The sequence below is a fragment of the Rattus norvegicus genome, chromosome 4, assembly GCF_036323735.1.
Source record: "Rattus norvegicus strain BN/NHsdMcwi chromosome 4, GRCr8, whole genome shotgun sequence".
Lineage (NCBI taxonomy): Eukaryota > Metazoa > Chordata > Mammalia > Rodentia > Muridae > Rattus > Rattus norvegicus.
In genome coordinates, this window is record NC_086022.1 from 16,155,633 (window position 1) to 16,173,340 (window position 17,708).

The 17,708-nt window shown below is 40.8% G+C and overlaps 1 protein-coding gene across 22 annotated transcripts in view; it reads right to left on the reverse strand.

Moving 5' to 3' along the window:
* Positions 1-17,708, reverse strand: part of Magi2 (membrane associated guanylate kinase, WW and PDZ domain containing 2) — a 1,483,910-nt gene that overhangs the window by 877,115 nt on the left and 589,087 nt on the right. The gene's annotated exons all lie outside the window — the stretch shown is intronic.

The following is a 17,708-nucleotide window of genomic DNA, read 5'->3' on the forward strand; positions in this document are numbered from 1 at the left end:
TTTGTGTTTATCTTTGAAATGCAAGCACACTGCATTTCCACCGACAGAAAGTGTGAAGCCAAAACCATGCTCTGTCCTTATTGGCCCATTTGTTCATATCCAATGCCAATTAAGCCAAATGCACAAGTGACAAAAAACCCACACACAAACTCAATTGGAAAGAGCAGAAAATTTACTAGTTGGCCTGTAGGATCCTACTCTGAATTCATTTGTACTGTATTATTAATTTTTATAACAGATCTGTTTGTTTTCCTGACTTTTCTTTTCTCTATTCAGCTTTTGTAGTTGCAGAGTTTCGCTCGCTTGCAAGTTTCTGGTTAGGTCTTTGACATTCCCTTGCCTCCTCTGCTCCTACAACGCACTGCTCAGGAGATGCTAGCTCAGGAATGATGATAGAGTAATAGGGTCAAACGGCAAGAATTAGCACCCAATTTCCATGATATGGACATTAAGGTCTGCTAGCCAGACTATGGACATCTGAAAAGAATGATGATAACTTACATGGAAAAAATTAGTCTGCTGGAAGTTTACCAAGTTCATTCTCAGTACTAATCTAGGATATTCTCCTTTAAAGATGTCTCCTAGCCCTCCAGCTTTCTGATGACTAGTCAACCATGAGATTTGAATGGGGCTGTCTTCTAGTTACCACTTTTATTAGGCAACCCATAATTTTCTATGAGGAATCTCAAGGTGCCTCCTCATGCCACTCATGAAACATCTGTCCTTATCTTTCTAGATACTGTAGGCAGAGCTAAGTGGCAGTTCCTAAATAGAGCCTGTTAAGGAAACCAAAAATGATCACTCAACCCAGGAGAAATGTCAGTTTTGCTGTTGTTGAACTGTTGTAATTGTCTTGCTAAGACACTATAGACACTGTCCCTTGCCCCTCATGTTAATAAACTCCATAAAAGGTTGCAAAAGCCTGCCAGAAGCAACATAGCACAAGAGAGTCTTAAGAAGGAGTATGGTTTAGTGGGTGTGCCACAGTGGAGCACAGATGTCAACTGTGTGATGTCAGTTCTTTCTTTCCACCATGTGTGTCACAGGGTTTGAACTCAGGTTGTTAGTTTTGCAGAACATGACTTTACTGGCTTCATCTTCCCACAGGGCCCAGAGAGACTCATTTTAATATGCTACAACAGAAGGCAACATTAGACAAGATGTGTCTTAAAATGACATCAAGTTCTGTAGTTGGTACTAACAATGTTAGAAAGACAAGATTGATTGGGAAGTACCTCAAATCTGCAATGCTTGAAATCTGAGTCTAATCAAGGGTTCAAAAAGCTCAAACAAACTTGAACAGAAGTGGCTATAAAGAATTTAATGAATGATAAGTACTTCAAAGCACAACACTCTTTCCTATTTGTTTCAGTGGCAGAAGACCAAATGGGGAATGGAAACTCAGAGGCACACAGATCCTCGTGCCTTTTGTCTAAAAGCACCATGATTGTCATTGTGTCATTGTGTGTGGCTTCTGCTCACAAACACATAGAATGGGTCACCTAGACAGTAGGTGGATCTTTCAACCAACAAGTCAAGGAATCTTGTGCTCAGTGTTTAAGTAAGTACTATTTTACGGTACTTGTAGCAGATACACACTGTATGTTCGCTTTTCGTTTATCTCCCTCTGAAGCAGCTGAGAATCTCTACAACTCCTTCCCTGCTGTCAGTGAGCTGGAGTTTGTCCTGGGAAGGTATTTGTGTTCCGGTGAAAGATGGAGGACAAAGGTCTGCCTGGGTCTCAAGGTGACAACTAGGGTTCGCTCAGTGAACTATGTGTTCAGTAGACATGATACTGAGGACTGCTTATTACCCATCTTGGACAGCATATACACTGGCTGAAATCAGTAAAATATTGTTATTTAGCAAATAGGTTTACTCCTCTTTTCTGTCTCTTTGAGTCATGATCTGGGCGGACTGTCCAGGTGACCTCAAAACTGCAATTTTGCTGCCTCAGCAGCAGAAGAGCATGTGCCACTGGACCCGGCTAGACTTACCTTAACAACCGAGCCTTGAAGGGATCTGAAAGAAGCCTGTGTTGTTTCATGTATTTCTGCATGTGGCCTCTAAGCGGATGCTCCAGGCTTTCAGAGGCAAGCATGCACACTCATCAGTCTAAAGAACTGAGGCATGTTTATCATTCACGCATTAGCCGCTGAATGCATTAATTGTACATTTTAACCACACGCCCTGAAGCTGGATTGGCATTTAAATGAATGCTTAGATTACTGGCCTTATAAGAAGCATTTTCCTTTGGTGAATGGGTTAAACCATGGCTGTCAGATTGAATATAATTAGCGCTGCTGATAGGCAAAGAATTGCTCTGTCAGGAAATGTCACTGTCGTTGAGTGCAGTTCCTTGTCTGCATTCAATTTTCTGTCTGGCTCAGAAAATTTTAATCACAGGTTGGAATTCACATGTAAAATTTTAACCAATTTTTATAAAAATACTTTATTTCATTTTGCTCTCACATAATCTTTGGTTGGCATACAGTGAAATACTAAAAACATCTTATTTCTTTAACGTTCACTGTTTTCGTCCTTTGAAGAGAGATACTCACAGTCCATCTTCCCACCCCAGCACTTTCCAATTTTTTAATGGAAGTTTAAATTTCATTGAAAATTAGAGGAAAAACACATAGGCAGAAGAACACATAGAGTGTTCAAGCAAGACATCTGGACCAAGGTGTTCCCTAGTGTCTTCAAGAAGAGATTTCTTCATTGTCTCGAGAATATCGAAGCTCCTTAAATTTCCAAACTCCTCTTCACCAATGGAAGCCTTGCTTTATGGACAATTGTCAATCAGAGCCCAGTGAAGTCAAAGCTTTAGCTACGTAACCTTTGTTGAGAGTAAATATGTCTCTACTAACTTCAAAGTGCTGTGGGAACTCAAAATCTCAAGGACAGAGGTGCTGTCTCAGTTCCTTTCTATCTGAAGTACATTACATTGAAAAAGGATGAGACGAGGAATTCAAAACAGCCAGTTCCGCATGAGAGGAAAAGACAAAGGACCCAACCATCAGGCTCCTATATCAAAATGAAAGATACTTGTCAAGAAACTGTATATGGATTAGAAATACTGTGAGAAGCACCATAGTCAAGGAGACTTTAAAGAAAAACCAAAGGTCTGAGAGAGAACATAAATTTCAAACTATAAAATATTAAGGAGCAGAAACCAAAGGACTGGTGCTGATACTTTAATGTTTTAGAAAATTCAACCGGGAAGGTGGGATATTATTTATGGTTTCATATGTTTATAAAGTAATATTGAGAGTGGGTAATAAATAAATGGCCTTGACATCAAATCACAAGAAGAGAACTTTAACGTAAGTTTTGCATGGAATGTAAAAGGATGTAATTGCCTGAAAATATAGCAGTAGGGAGAACATCTGCCCTCAAGGAAGTCATGGTGGGTGATAGGACAGACAGGAGAGAAGCTTCCTACCTTTAATTAACAACCATGACTAATTGGGGACAAGGGGTGATGAGGAAGTGACATTGTGGAAGAAGAGACCCATAAGTTCATAGACTGTTTTAGGGACAAGTTAGTCAATTGCAAATCTATCATATTATAGAGAGAGCTGGACTTCCCATAGCACTAACTATTGTGGCCATGGAGAGGTAGTTGCAATTTCACAAAGGTCACAGAGGAGCATATATTCATGGAGGACAAAAATGAGAAGAAAGAGGAGAATTATTTAGAAGTTTTTCAGAAACTTTGAAATGTGTAATGCTTCTGTCTTAGCCTCTTGGAAAATATAGTTCCTTAAAAGAGAGAAAACAAAGCTCAGAGGGTATGGCGGTATGGCTGCTCATAAGTTAACTGCTAAGTGGGGGAAAGTGAGTTGATAATTGGATTGGAATCTAGAATCTTTAGCACAGCAGTGGTCATTATCGATTCAAGTAACACAAGCCATTTGTTAAGCAGAGATCTTGGTTGTCATAACATGGATGTTTTGCCACCAGTCTTTATTCATTCTCTCTCTCTCTCTCTCTCTCTCTCTCTCTCTCTCTCTCTCCCTCTCCCTCTCCCTCTCCCTCTCCCTCTCCCTCCCCCACCTCTGTGTGTGTGTGTGTGTGTGTGTGTGTGTGTGTGTGTGTCTATTGAGCTCACACAGGCTAATACATGCCTTGGTTGCATGTGGGTGTTAGAAGATAACCTTGAGTGTACACCCTCATCTTGTACCTTGTTTGAAGCAGGGTTTTTGTTATTCAAGCACCATGTACACCCACTGGTCTGTGAGAGTCTGCAGATTCGCATGTCTTTACCTACCTCTCATTGTAGACACACTGGGAGAGTGGATGCAGGCTCCCGAGTCTGGGTTTTATACTGGTTCTTGGGATCTGAGCTCTAGGCCTCACGCTTGTGCAGTAAGTGCTTTATCCATGGGGCCATCTCCCAATCCTTAGGGTTTTGGAGTTGACGAATAAAACGCTGAGGAGTTTCTTCAGCTATTCAGCCTCTAAGTGGGGTACCTAAGTATGGTCCTAGAGCCTACTGCTTAGGCAGAGTGTACTGGACACAAACTACATTCCTCAGTTGAGGAAATGCCTCCATGAGACCCAGCTGTCGGGCATTTTCTTAATTAGCGAATAGTGGGTGGCCCCGTCCCTGGGCTAGTGACCCTGGTTCTATAAAGCAGGCTGAGCAAGTCAGAAGACGCAAGCCAACAAGCAGCAGTCCTCCATGGCATCTGCTCCTGTCTCAAAGTTCCTGTCCTGTTTGAGTTCCTGTCTAGACTCCCTTCAATGATGAACTGGGAAGTACAAGGCAAATAAACCCTTTTCTCCACAACTTGTTTTCTGGTTGTGGTGTTTTGTTACAGCAATAGAAACCCTGAGACCCAGGGACACTTTGGTGAATGAGCGAGTCCAGTACCTGGATGAGCATAATCCACCCTGCCCTGGACAAAGCGAGGGTATGGTCAGGTTTTCACAGGTAAGTTGGAAAGACTTCACAGGTGGTTTTGATCTTGGGTTGAAATTTTGCTGTTGGCTGAAATAACTGAGGCACAATAGGGAGTACTGCACTGTGGAGTGTACGCGGAGCAGCTAATAAAGCAGAACTCAGAGCAGGAGGGGAAGGGATCTTACGTGCTTGCCTTCTTGTATGAGGTGGAGAATGAGTCGATGCTCACATCTACCCCACCGGCTTCTTTTGGCCCTCCTACTAGTTATTAGTCCTGCTAGTTCTCTGCTTGGTTCGTTCCTTCAGTTCACTTTGGCATGCCGTTTTCAAAGACATTTCTGCTTCCTAGTTGCCTATCTCAGAGAGAGGTACCAGTGCATACCGACTACCTCACCCAATGAAGATTGTTGAGGCAGGTTCCATTAAACCATCAAGTGAATAGGAAGAAGAAAACAAGAGAAAAACGCTTGTATGACCTCCCTGGTCTTCGTGTGGGACTCCGAACAATCGGAGCCAGGCTGTCTCTGACTCTGTTGCCTGCCGTTGGATTCCCCTTCCACCTACCTAGACTGTCTGCTTGGGCTTCAGTGGGAGACGATATACCTAGTCCACCTGGGACCAGATGTCCCAGGGTGAGGTGGTACCCAAAGGAGGGAGGCAATGGGGCGAGGGATTTGTAAGAGTGGAATTGGGAGGTGAGGAGGAGGGAGAGGCTTCGAGCAGGGTGTAAAGTGAATTTAAAAAGTAAATTATTGGAGGAAAAAACAAATTGTGATGACTGTGGAGGTAGGACAGCAGGGCCTGGCAAATGCCTGGAATATAATAAGGAATGGGAGACACAGTCTTAGAATAGAAGAGTCAGGAACCCTGAAAAGAGCCACCACAGCCTTCAGAATCATAGTTTTGAAAGCGTGTGTACTGCGGTTGAAGTACATTTAAGCACGATTACCACAGAGGAAGAAAAGCATGCATGACGTCACACGGAGACTATGAGCAGTCCGAACGTGAGGAGAGCACTCACGTAGAGCTCAGGAATGGCACTGTGGAGGCTGTTGCTCTGACACAGAAAGAGGCCTCAGACTCAAGGACTCTCGGACCTTCCCTTAGTTCTCTCCCAGTATCAGACTCTCTGCAGCTACTCATTCGACTGACACAGAAAATCAATTACAACTGGTCTCCTCTCAGAAGTTTTCGGGAATTAACCTCACAGGAAGAAGGAAGTGAGAGCATACGGGGCAGACTTTAAGTGGTTTTCTTTCAGTTCCCCTGTGCTGCCGTGTGTCAGACAGCTTCCCACCCTTCCCCTCCTTAATCTGCTGCTATTAGCTTATTCTAAAGCATGAACTCAGTGGGAAAAAAAACATAAAATCTCTTTACTGTTTACATGTGCGTTTAGGAGAAAAAATGGAAAGTAAATAATCTCTCTGGTGGGATTTTAATACTCATGAGAAGATTTAACTAAAGAGATTATAACGTTCAAATTTAGCGAGCAATATGCAAAGCCACAGAAAGCAACTCCCAAATAAATAAATATGGAGAATATATGAAAACTGTGGGATGAGAAACGTTGTATTTGGAGGAGGAGTAGCAAACTGAGGAACGACAAAGCACTGGCCAAGCAATGGTGTTCCACACCGTCTACTCCTCTAATGTACAACAACCCCATTCTTGATACAGTGTTATATGTGCTTTACACAAGAGAAGCAAAGGCCAGGAGAGGTAAGTGACCCTCCCAGAGCCTCCCAAGGAGGAAGCAGAACACATTTCCTCAGGAGCTTCTTGGTGTTACAGCCCATGTTCTTTGTGCTACCTCAAAGGCAAACCAGAAATGACCAACCAACTGGAGATAAAGGCTTGGAAAGGGAGCCAGAGAGTATGACAGAATATACAGCCACAAAACTAGATAAGATTGATGAAGCTAGAAAATGAATGCTGAAAGGGACCAGATATAGATCTCTCCTGAGAGACACATCCAGAGCATGTCCAAGACAGAGGTCAATGCTAGCAGCAAACCACCGAACTGAGAACAGGACCCTCTTGCAGGGAATTAGAGGAAGGATTGAAAGAGCTGAAGGAGCTTGCAACCCCATAAGAACAACAATGCCAACCAACCAGAGCTTCCAGGGACTAAACCACTATCAAAAGACTATACATGGACTGACCCAGGGCTCCAACTGCATGTGTAGCAGAGAATAGCCTTGTTGGGGCACCGGTGTAAGGGGAAGCCCTTGGTCCTGCCAAGGCTGAACCCCCAGTACAGGGGAATATTGGGGGGGCAGTAAGGGGGATGTGTAGGAAGAATACCCATATGGGGGAGGGGGAGGAGAGGGAATGGGGGCTTATGGACAGGAAACCAGGAATGGGAATAACATTTGAAATGTAAGTAAAAAAATACATCTAATAAAAAATTTTAATAAAAAGAAAACATTCTTTTCAAGGTGTTGTGTAAAACTTATAATCTAGACTTTCAAGGTACCGGAGTATAAAACCAGCAGCTTGACCATGAAAAAAAAACAGTGGCATATAGCTTGTACTGAAATGAATAAATTACCTGTCAGAACAAACAAAAGTGTTAACAACACTTTCAATGACAAAACAGTACACGATGTCTCTATAATGTCTCCCTTAAAATGATCTGTTTCAATCAAATTAGCAAACATTTATTTAGAATAATTGGAAATTCTAGTAGGCAAAATTTTTATGTATCTAGAAATCTGCAAGACTGCAAGATGAATAAAAACAAAGTTAGGTTGCCTCCATAGGATAGTGTTTACAGAGATTTCATACACATGAATAACTACAGAAAAGTGGTGTTTGAAAGATGAACTGTGATTCTTGGCACACATACCAGTTAAATGATATATAATGTTCATGGTTATAGATGAGTATACGTGTAAAGTTTTCTTCTTTATTTTGCTCAGTACAGACCATACATGGAAATCTCTTAGTTTTTTTTCTTTCTCCATGTGAGTAGTTTTTCTTTTGTTGTCATTGTTCTGTTTACTTCTTAGTATATTCACTCATCCCTCCACGACAAAGGACTGATAAACAGACAGGAGAAAAAATAGAGTTTGCTTTCTAGGGGTTTGTATGCACAAACCCTTGCTGTAATATGTAAACATAAATTTAAATGATTAAAAAATAAGGCTGGTGCCAAATGTAGGGACCTGGGTTTGTAAATACAGAAGCTTAAATAAAAGATTTCCAAATAAAAACACAGCACCTTGGTTAAAAAAAAAATACATGATTAAAAAATAAGCTATCTTCCAAGGACTGATTGCTTAATTTTATAAAATAGCTGGATATACTATGTGGTATCAACATATTAAATAAGAAATTGTGATAGTTCAAATTACATTTGAGAAATCTAATGCGTATTCATTAAATCTTCAACCAGTAATTACAGCATATTTCCTTTACACGATAAAGAATTTCCTCTCAGATCATAACCATCGTTAGCCCATATGGTAAGGTGTTCTTTTTTTTTTTTTTTTTTTTTTTGGTTCTTTTTTTCGGAGCTGGGGACCGAACCCAGGGCCTTGTGCTTCTTAGGCAAGCGCTCTACCACTGAGCTAAATCCCCAACCCCGGTAAGGTGTTCTTGATATTCCGGTTAGGTGAATATCTATTCTTGATATTCCGGTTAGGTGCATATCTATTCTTGATATTCCGGTTAGGTGAATATCTCAGGCGAGATGCACGTTTAATGTTCAGGATTCCTTCTCAGAGAATTTAAGCAGAGGCTTTTCTGTTTACATTTTTACCTGTTTAACAACCCAATGTTTTCTCCCCTGAACCATCTTCTGGCATCAGGTGCGATGGAGCATGTGTTATAGAAAAGGAGATTTTAGAGGCTACTTTGAGTGACAGTAGGAGCTGCTGAGAAAAGAAAGGGTGTGAGCTTGGGAACAGCTGGGCGCGACTGCACGTCTACCCTGGGCAGTCCTAGTGACGGTGCAGCGAAGGCAGGGACAACTCAAGGCTGTGTGGTGTGCAAGGACAATCTTGTGGTGGGAGTGAAAAGGTAAATGTGTGAAACATTTCAAATGAAGTAGCGAGCCAAGGAATGTATGCCCAAAGTAGAAATGTATGAAATGATTATGTGACATAGAAAAGATTATCTTTAATTATTTCCAGATAGTCACTGCCTTTTGCAAAAGCATGAGTGAGTCAACTCAAAATCAATTATAATAAAATTCAGGGACATAGCTGCTCATATGTCAATGGAAGACTAATATCGTTGTTATAAGAGTAGACCTGTATGAAATACAGTAAAAGAGATTTGCTTTATGGTAACAACAAACATTATCAAGTACACAAACATGACTGACTTAGTGAAATGTGTTAGATTATGAAAATAATTGCATTTTTAAGGAGAGGACGTGAATATACAGGCATATATAGTACCTAATATATCACCGTGAATTTTAATTTCTAAATAAACTTTCATATACAGATATTAAAGCAAGGATGATTTATTTAGACTGGTATTAGAGTGAAAGCCCCAATTCTACCCAAATACCTGTGCATGCTAAGGTACCACTTTAGAGTGTAAGGATAGGGCTCTGCCTTCTGCTCACTTTAGAATGCAGTATGCTGTGAGCCTTCTCTCAGGAATGCCTCTAAATCTGCACGTCAGCTCCATAGACTTCCTTGGCTGAAACCCACCATGCAGGCTCAGATGAGATCCTCAAGGTACGAAGTTAAGCTACAGCAGTCTAGACAGTGACGTCACTGCTACGCACCAGGTGGAGACAAACACAGTTTGGGGTTCAGCAATCTAATTACCTATCAGAACATACCAAACCCACAACAATTCTCAAAATGACAGAACAGTGCAGTATAATTCTTAAAATGACCAGTTTCAGCCAAAATGCTAAGTACATAAATGATTAATGACTTGAATTCATGACAAGAAAAATATAGTAAATACAAATTCATTCTAAGGCAATCTGAATGCTGGACCTGGAAGTAAATCAACTGGTATAAAGAGTCAAAACCAAACCTTGTCTTAATGAATGTGTAGACAGGAATGAAAATGTAAGATAACTGAAAACTACAGTAGAAAATCATTGCAACAAATGTATACAAGACTACATAGGGCAGAAACATCAAGCAACCTCACCCTGACAATATACTGATACCAATTTTAGTTTAAGAAGAAATATGATTTTCAAAAGGGAACAACGATACAGAAATCTGGAATAGTCCCAACTGGTTCAACATACACGTAATTAAGATTCCAGAGGATGAGAAACAAAGACAGAGAAAGAAAGACAAAGAGATAATATGTTTGAAGAAATAATGGATTAAACCATTCCCTATTTGGTAGAAAGAAAAACCAGACACAATGATTACAGACTCAGGTGTCCTCAGGTAGTAGGATAAGAAGATAACCCAGTTTACACGGTAACTACACAAAGGAAGATGAGAGAGGAGAGCACGAGTGTGAAGGCTCAAAGCAACAAGAAGAAACAGCTGTTTTATTTTTTTTAAATCAAGAATAATTGGAACCAAAGTACAATGAAATCACGTCCAATACTGATTTTTTTTCATAATACAGATGGATTATATTTTGTCTTTAGTTTTTGAGGAACTTCTACACTGATTTACATGGTGGCTATTCTAGTGTACATTTCCACCAGGAGTGTATAATACGTATTTCCTATGTCCCCCGTACCCACTGTCCTCGCCATCATTTGTTGTGGTTTATCTTTTCAATGATAATTTCGAAGCTGTTAGAGGACAAAACAAATACATAGGCAAGGGCTTTCTCAAAAGACTCCAATAGCTACAGAAATAATTGTAGGAACTGACTAATGAGATTGTATGAAATTAAAAAGCTTCCGCGCAGCAAAGGAAAAAGCTGACAGAGAGAAACAATAGGCCACAGAACTAGATCCTGCATATCTGAGAGGAGATTAGTTTCTAGAATCCACAAACAACTCAAAAAGTTAAGAGACAATAAACCAAGTAATCCAGTCAAAATCTGGCAATTGTAGTGAACACTTCCTATAACCAACTTCTAGTAAACTGTCAGCTGATGCCTTATTAATTTGCTATAGAAATTCAATGGTAACCTACAAAAATAATATAGATCCCGTACTTGTAAAATATTAGGCAAACGGCAGCAGCTCTCTGCTCCCAGACCCGGTGAGAGAGAGACCCAACCGCCTGGTCAGGTGGGCACTCCTGAGGCTGCAGAGCGGAAGAGACCACCAACACTGCTCACCCCTGCCCACATCCCTGGCCCAAGAGGAAACTGTATAAGGCCTCTGGGCTCCCGTGGGGGAGGGCCCAGGAGCGGCAGGACTTCTGCGCCTGAGACACCGCCGGAACCTGAAAGAAACAGACCGGATAAACAGTTCTCTGCACCCAAATCCCGTGGGAGGGAGAGCTAAACCTTCAGAGAGGCAGACAAGCCTGGGAAACCAGAAGAGACTGCTCTCTGCACACACATCTCGGACGCCAGAGGAAAAAGCCAAAGACCATCTGGAACCCTGGTGCACTGAAGCTCCCGGAAGGGGCGGCACAGGTCATCCTGGTTGCTGCCGCTGCAGAGAGCCCCTGGGCAGCACCCCACGAGTGAACCTGAGCCTCGGGACCACAGGTAAGACCAAATTTTCTGCTGCAAGAAAGCTGCCTGGTGAACTCAAGACACAGGCCCACAAGAACAGCTGAAGACCTGTAGAGAGGAAAAACTACACGCCGGAAAGCAGAACACACTGTCCCCATAACTGACTGAAAGAGAGGAAAACAGGTCTACAGCACTCCTGACACACAGGCTTATAGGTCAGTCTAGCCACTGTCAGAAATAGCAGAACAAAGTAACACTAGAGATAATCTGATGGCGAGAGGCAAGCGCAGGAACCCAAGCAACAGAAACCAAGACTGCATGCCATCATCGGAGCCCAATTCTCCCGCCAAAACAAACATGGAATATCCAAACACACCAGAAAAGCAAGATCTAGTTTCAAAATCATATTTGATCATGATGCTGGAGGACTTCAAGAAAGACATGAACACACTTAGGGAAACACAGGAAATCATTAATAAACAAGTAGAGGCCTACAGAGAGGAATGGCAAAAATCCCTGAAAGAATTCCAGGAAAACACAAACAAACAGATGAAGGAATTAAAAATGGAAATAGAAGCAATCAAGAAAGAACACATGGAAACAACCCTGGATATAGAAAACCAAAAGAAGAGACAAGGAGCTGTAGATACAAGCTTCACCAACAGAATACAAGAGATGGAAGAGAGAATCTCAGGAGCAGAAGATTCCATAGAAATCATTGACTCAACTGTCAAAGATAATGTAAAGCGGAAAAAGCTACTGGTCCAAAACATACAGGAAATCCAGGACTCAATGAGAAGATCAAACCTAAGGATAATAGGTATAGAAGAGAGTGAAGACTCCCAGCTCAAAGGACCAGTAAATATCTTCAACAAAATCATAGAAGAAAACTTCCCTAACCTAAAAAAAGAGATACCCATAGGCATACAAGAAGCCTACAGAACTCCAAATAGATTGGACCAGAAAAGAAACACCTCCCGTCACATAATTGTCAAAACACCAAACGCACAAAATAAAGAAAGAATATTAAAAGCAGTAAGGGAAAAAGGTCAAGTAACATATAAAGGGAGACCTATCAGAATCACACCAGACTTCTCGCCAGAAACTATGAAGGCCAGAAGATCCTGGACTGATGTCATACAGACCCTAAGAGAACACAAATGCCAGCCCAGGTTACTGTATCCAGCAAAACTCTCAATTAACATTGATGGAGAAACCAAGATATTCCATGACAAAACCAAATTTACACAATATCTTTCTACAAATCCAGCACTACAAAGGATAATAAATGGTAAAGCCCAACATAAGGAGGCAAGCTATACCCTAGAAGAAGCAAGAAACTAATCGTCTTGGCAACAAAACAAAGAGAATGAAAGCACACAAACATAACCTCACATCCAAATATGAATATAAAGGGAAACAATAATCACTATTCCTTAATATCTCTCAATATCAATGGCCTCAACTCCCCAATAAAAAGACATAGATTAACAAACTGGATACGCAACGAGGACCCTGCATTCTGCTGCCTACAGGAAACACACCTCAGAGACAAAGACAGACACTACCTCAGAGTGAAAGGCTGGAAAACAACTTTCCAAGCAAATGGTCAGAAGAAGCAAGCTGGAGTAGCCATTCTAATATCAAATAAAATCAATTTCCAACTAAAAGTCATCAAAAAAGATAAGGAAGGACACTTCATATTCATCAAAGGAAAAATCCACCAAGATGAACTCTCAATCCTAAATATCTATGCCCCAAATACAAGGGCACCTACATACGTAAAAGAAACCTTACTAAAGCTCAAAACACACATTGCACCTCACACAATAATAGTGGGAGATTTCAACACCCCACTCTCATCAATGGACAGATCATGGAAACAGAAATTAAACAGTGATGTCGACAGACTAAGAGAAGTCATGAGCCAAATGGACTTAACGGATATTTATAGAACATTCTATCCTAAAGCAAAAGGATATACCTTCTTCTCAGCTCCTCATGGTACTTTCTCCAAAATTGACCATATAATTGGTCAAAAAACGGGCCTCAACAGGTACAGAAAGATAGAAATAATCCCATGCGTGCTATCGGACCACCACGGCCTAAAACTGGTCTTCAATAACAATAAGGGAAGAATGCCCACATATACGTGGAAATTGAACAATGCTCTACTCAATGATAACCTGGTCAAGGAAGAAATAAAGAAAGAAATTAAAAACTTTTTAGAATTTAATGAAAATGAAGATACAACATACTCAAACTTATGGGACACAATGAAAGCTGTGCTAAGAGGAAAACTCATAGCGCTGAGTGCCTGCAGAAAGAAACAGGAAAGAGCATATGTCAGCAGCTTGACAGCACACCTAAAAGCTCTAGAACAAAAAGAAGCAAATACACCCAGGAGGAGTAGAAGGCAGGAAATAATCAAACTCAGAGCTGAAATCAACCAAGTAGAAACAAAAAGGACCATAGAAAGAATCAACAGGACCAAAAGTTGGTTCTTTGAGAAAATCAACAAGATAGATAAACCCTTAGCCAGACTAACGAGAGGACACAGAGAGTGCGTCCAAATTAACAAAATCAGAAATGAAAAGGGAGACATAACTACAGATTCAGAGGAAATTCAAAAAATCATCAGATCTTACTATAAAAACCTATATTCAACAAAATTTGAAAATCTTCAGGAAATGGACAATTTCCTAGACAGATACCAGGTATCAAAGTTAAATCAGGAACAGATAAACCAGTTAAACAACCCCATAACTCCTAAGGAAATAGAAGCAGTCATTAAAGGTCTCCCAACCAAAAAGAGCCCAGGTCCAGATGGGTTTAGTGCAGAATTCTATCAAACCTTCATAGAAGACCTCATACCAATATTATCCAAACTATTCCACAAAATTGAAACAGATGGAGCCCTACCGAATTCCTTCTACGAATCTACAATTACTCTTATACCTAAACCACACAAAGACACAACAAAGAAAGAGAACTTCAGACCAATTTCCCTTATGAATATCGACGCAAAAATACTCAACAAAATTCTGGCAAACCGAATCCAAGAGCACATCAAAACAATCATCCACCATGATCAAGTAGGCTTCATCCCAGGCATGCAGGCATGGTTTAATATACGGAAAACCATCAACGTGATCCATTATATAAACAAACTGAAAGAACAGAACCACATGATCATTTCATTAGATGCTGAGAAAGCATTTGACAAAATTCAACACCCCTTCATGATAAAAGTCCTGGAAAGAATAGGAATTCAAGGCCCATACCTAAACATAGTAAAAGCCATATACAGCAAACCAGTTGCTAACATTAAACTAAATGGAGAGAAACTTGAAGCAATCCCACTAAAATCAGGGACTAGACAAGGCTGCCCACTCTCTCCCTACTTATTCAATATAGTTCTTGAAGTTCTAGCCAGAGCAATCAGACAACAAAAGGAGATCAAAGGGATACAGATCGGAAAAGAAGAGGTCAAAATATCACTATTTGCAGATGATATGATAGTATATTTAAGTGATCCCAAAAGTTCTACCAGAGAACTACTAAAGCTGATAAACAACTTCAGCAAAGTGGCTGGGTATAAAATTAACTCAAATAAATCAGTTGCCTTCCTCTATACAAAAGAGAAACAAGCCGAGAAAGAAATTAGGGAAACGACACCCTTCATAATAGACCCAAATAATATAAAGTACCTCGGTGTGACTTTAACCAAGCAAGTAAAAGATCTGTACAATAAGAACTTCAAGACACTGAGGAAAGAAATTGAAGAAGACCTCAGAAGATGGAAAGATCTCCCATGCTCATGGATTGGCAGGATTAATATAGTAAAAATGGCCATTTTACCAAAAGCAATCTACAGATTCAATGCAATCCCCATCAAAATCCCAATCCAATTCTTCAAAGAGTTAGACAGAACAATTTGCAAATTCATCTGGAATAACAAAAAACCCAGGATAGCTAAAGCTATCCTCAACAATAAAAGGACTTCAGGGGGAATCACTATCCCTGAACTCAAGCAGTATTACAGAGCAATAGTGATAAAAACTGCATGGTATTGGTACAGAGACAGACAGATAGACCAATGGAATAGAATTGAAGACCCAGAAATGAACCCACACACCTATGGTCACTTGATTTTTGACAAAGGAGCCAAAACCATCCAATGGAAAAAAGATAGCATTTTCAGCAAATGGTGCTGGTTCAACTGGAGGGCAACATGTAGAAGAATGCAGATCGATCCATGCTTATCACCCTGTACAAAGCTTAAGTCCAAGTGGATCAAGGACCTCCACATCAAACCAGACACACTCAAACTAATAGAAGAAAAACTAGAGAAGCATCTGGAACACATGGGCACTGGAAAAAATTTCCTGAACAAAACACCAATGGCTTATGCTCTAAGATCAAGAATTGACAAATGGGATCTCATAAAACTGCAAAGCTTCTGTAAGGCAAAGGACACTGTGGTTAGGACAAAACGGCAACCAACAGATTGGGAAAAGATCTTTACCAACCCTACAACAGATAGAGGCCTTATATCCAAAATATACAAAGAACTCAAGAAGTTAGACCGCAGGGAAACAAATAACCCTATTAAAAAATGGGGTTCAGAGCTAAACAAAGAATTCACAGCTGAGGAATGCCGAATGGCTGAGAAACACCTAAAGAAATGTTCAACATCTTTAGTCATAAGGGAAATGCAAATCAAAACAACCCTGAGATTTCACCTCACACCAGTGCGATTGGCTAAGATCAAAAACTCAGGTGACAGCAGATGCTGGCGAGGTTGTGGAGAAAGAGGAACACTCCTCCATTGTTGGTGGGATTGCAGACTGGTAAAACCATTCTGGAAATCAGTCTGGAGGTTCCTCAGAAAATTGGACATTGAACTGCCTGAGGATCCAGCTATACCTCTCTTGGGCATATACCCAAAAGATGCCTCAACATATAAAAGAGACACGTGCTCCACTATGTTCATCGCAGCCTTATTTATAATAGCCAGAAAATGGAAAGAACCCAGATGCCCTTCAACAGAGGAATGGATACAGAAAATGTGGTACATCTACACAATGGAATACTACTCAGCTATCAAAAACAACGAGTTTATGAAATTCGTAGGCAAATGGTTGGAACTGGAAAATATCATCCTGAGTGAACTAACCCAATCACAGAAAGACATACATGGTATGCACTCATTGATAAGTGGCTATTAGCCCAAATGCTTGAATTACCCTAGATCCCTAGAACAAACGAAACTCAAGACGGATGATCAAAATGTGAATGCTTCACTCCTTCTTTAAATGAGGAAAAAGAATACCCTTGGCAGGGAAGGGAGAGGCAAAGATTAAAACAGAGACTGAAGGAACACCCATTCAGAGCCTGTCCCACATTTGGCCCATACATATACAGCCACCCAATTGGACTAGATGGATGAAGCAAAGAAGTGCAGACCGACAGGAGCCGGATGTAGATCGCTCCTGAGAGACACAGCCAGAATACAGCAAATACAGAGGCGAATGCCAGCAGCAAACCACTGAACTGAGAATAGGTCCCCTATTGAAGGAATCAGAGAAAGAACTGGAAGAGCTTGAAGGGGCTCGAGACCCCAAAAGTACAACAATGCCAAGCAACCAGAGCTTCCAGGGACTAAGCCACTACCTAAAGACTATACATGGACTGACCCTGGACTCTGACCCCATAGGTAGCAATGAATATCCTAGTAAGAGCACCAGTGGAAGGGGAAGCCCTGGGTCCTGCTAAGACTGAACCCCCAGTGAACTAGTCTATGGGGGGAGGGCGGCAATGGTGGGAGGGTTGGGAGGGGAACACCCATAAGGAAGGGGAGGGGGGAGGGGGATGTTTACCCGGAAACCGGGAAAGGGAATAACACTTGAAATGTATATAAGAAATACTCAAGTTAATAAAAAAAAAATAAAAAAAAAAAAATGACAGCAAAAAAAATAAAAAAAATATTAGGCAAACAAAACAAGTTAGAAAATTGTGGAATGATTTAAATTTAATTAGCCCATAATCATGTCAATGATGAAAAGGCTTAGGTTAAGCTACTGGGCAAGAAGCTTAACTTTTCCTCTTTGATTCCAAATGTTAATATTGCTACATTTGTACAACAAAGTAAATTATTATGAACACTAAATAAGTATAATTGAGCATCATTATCTCCACCTGAATTTCTATACCTTTCATA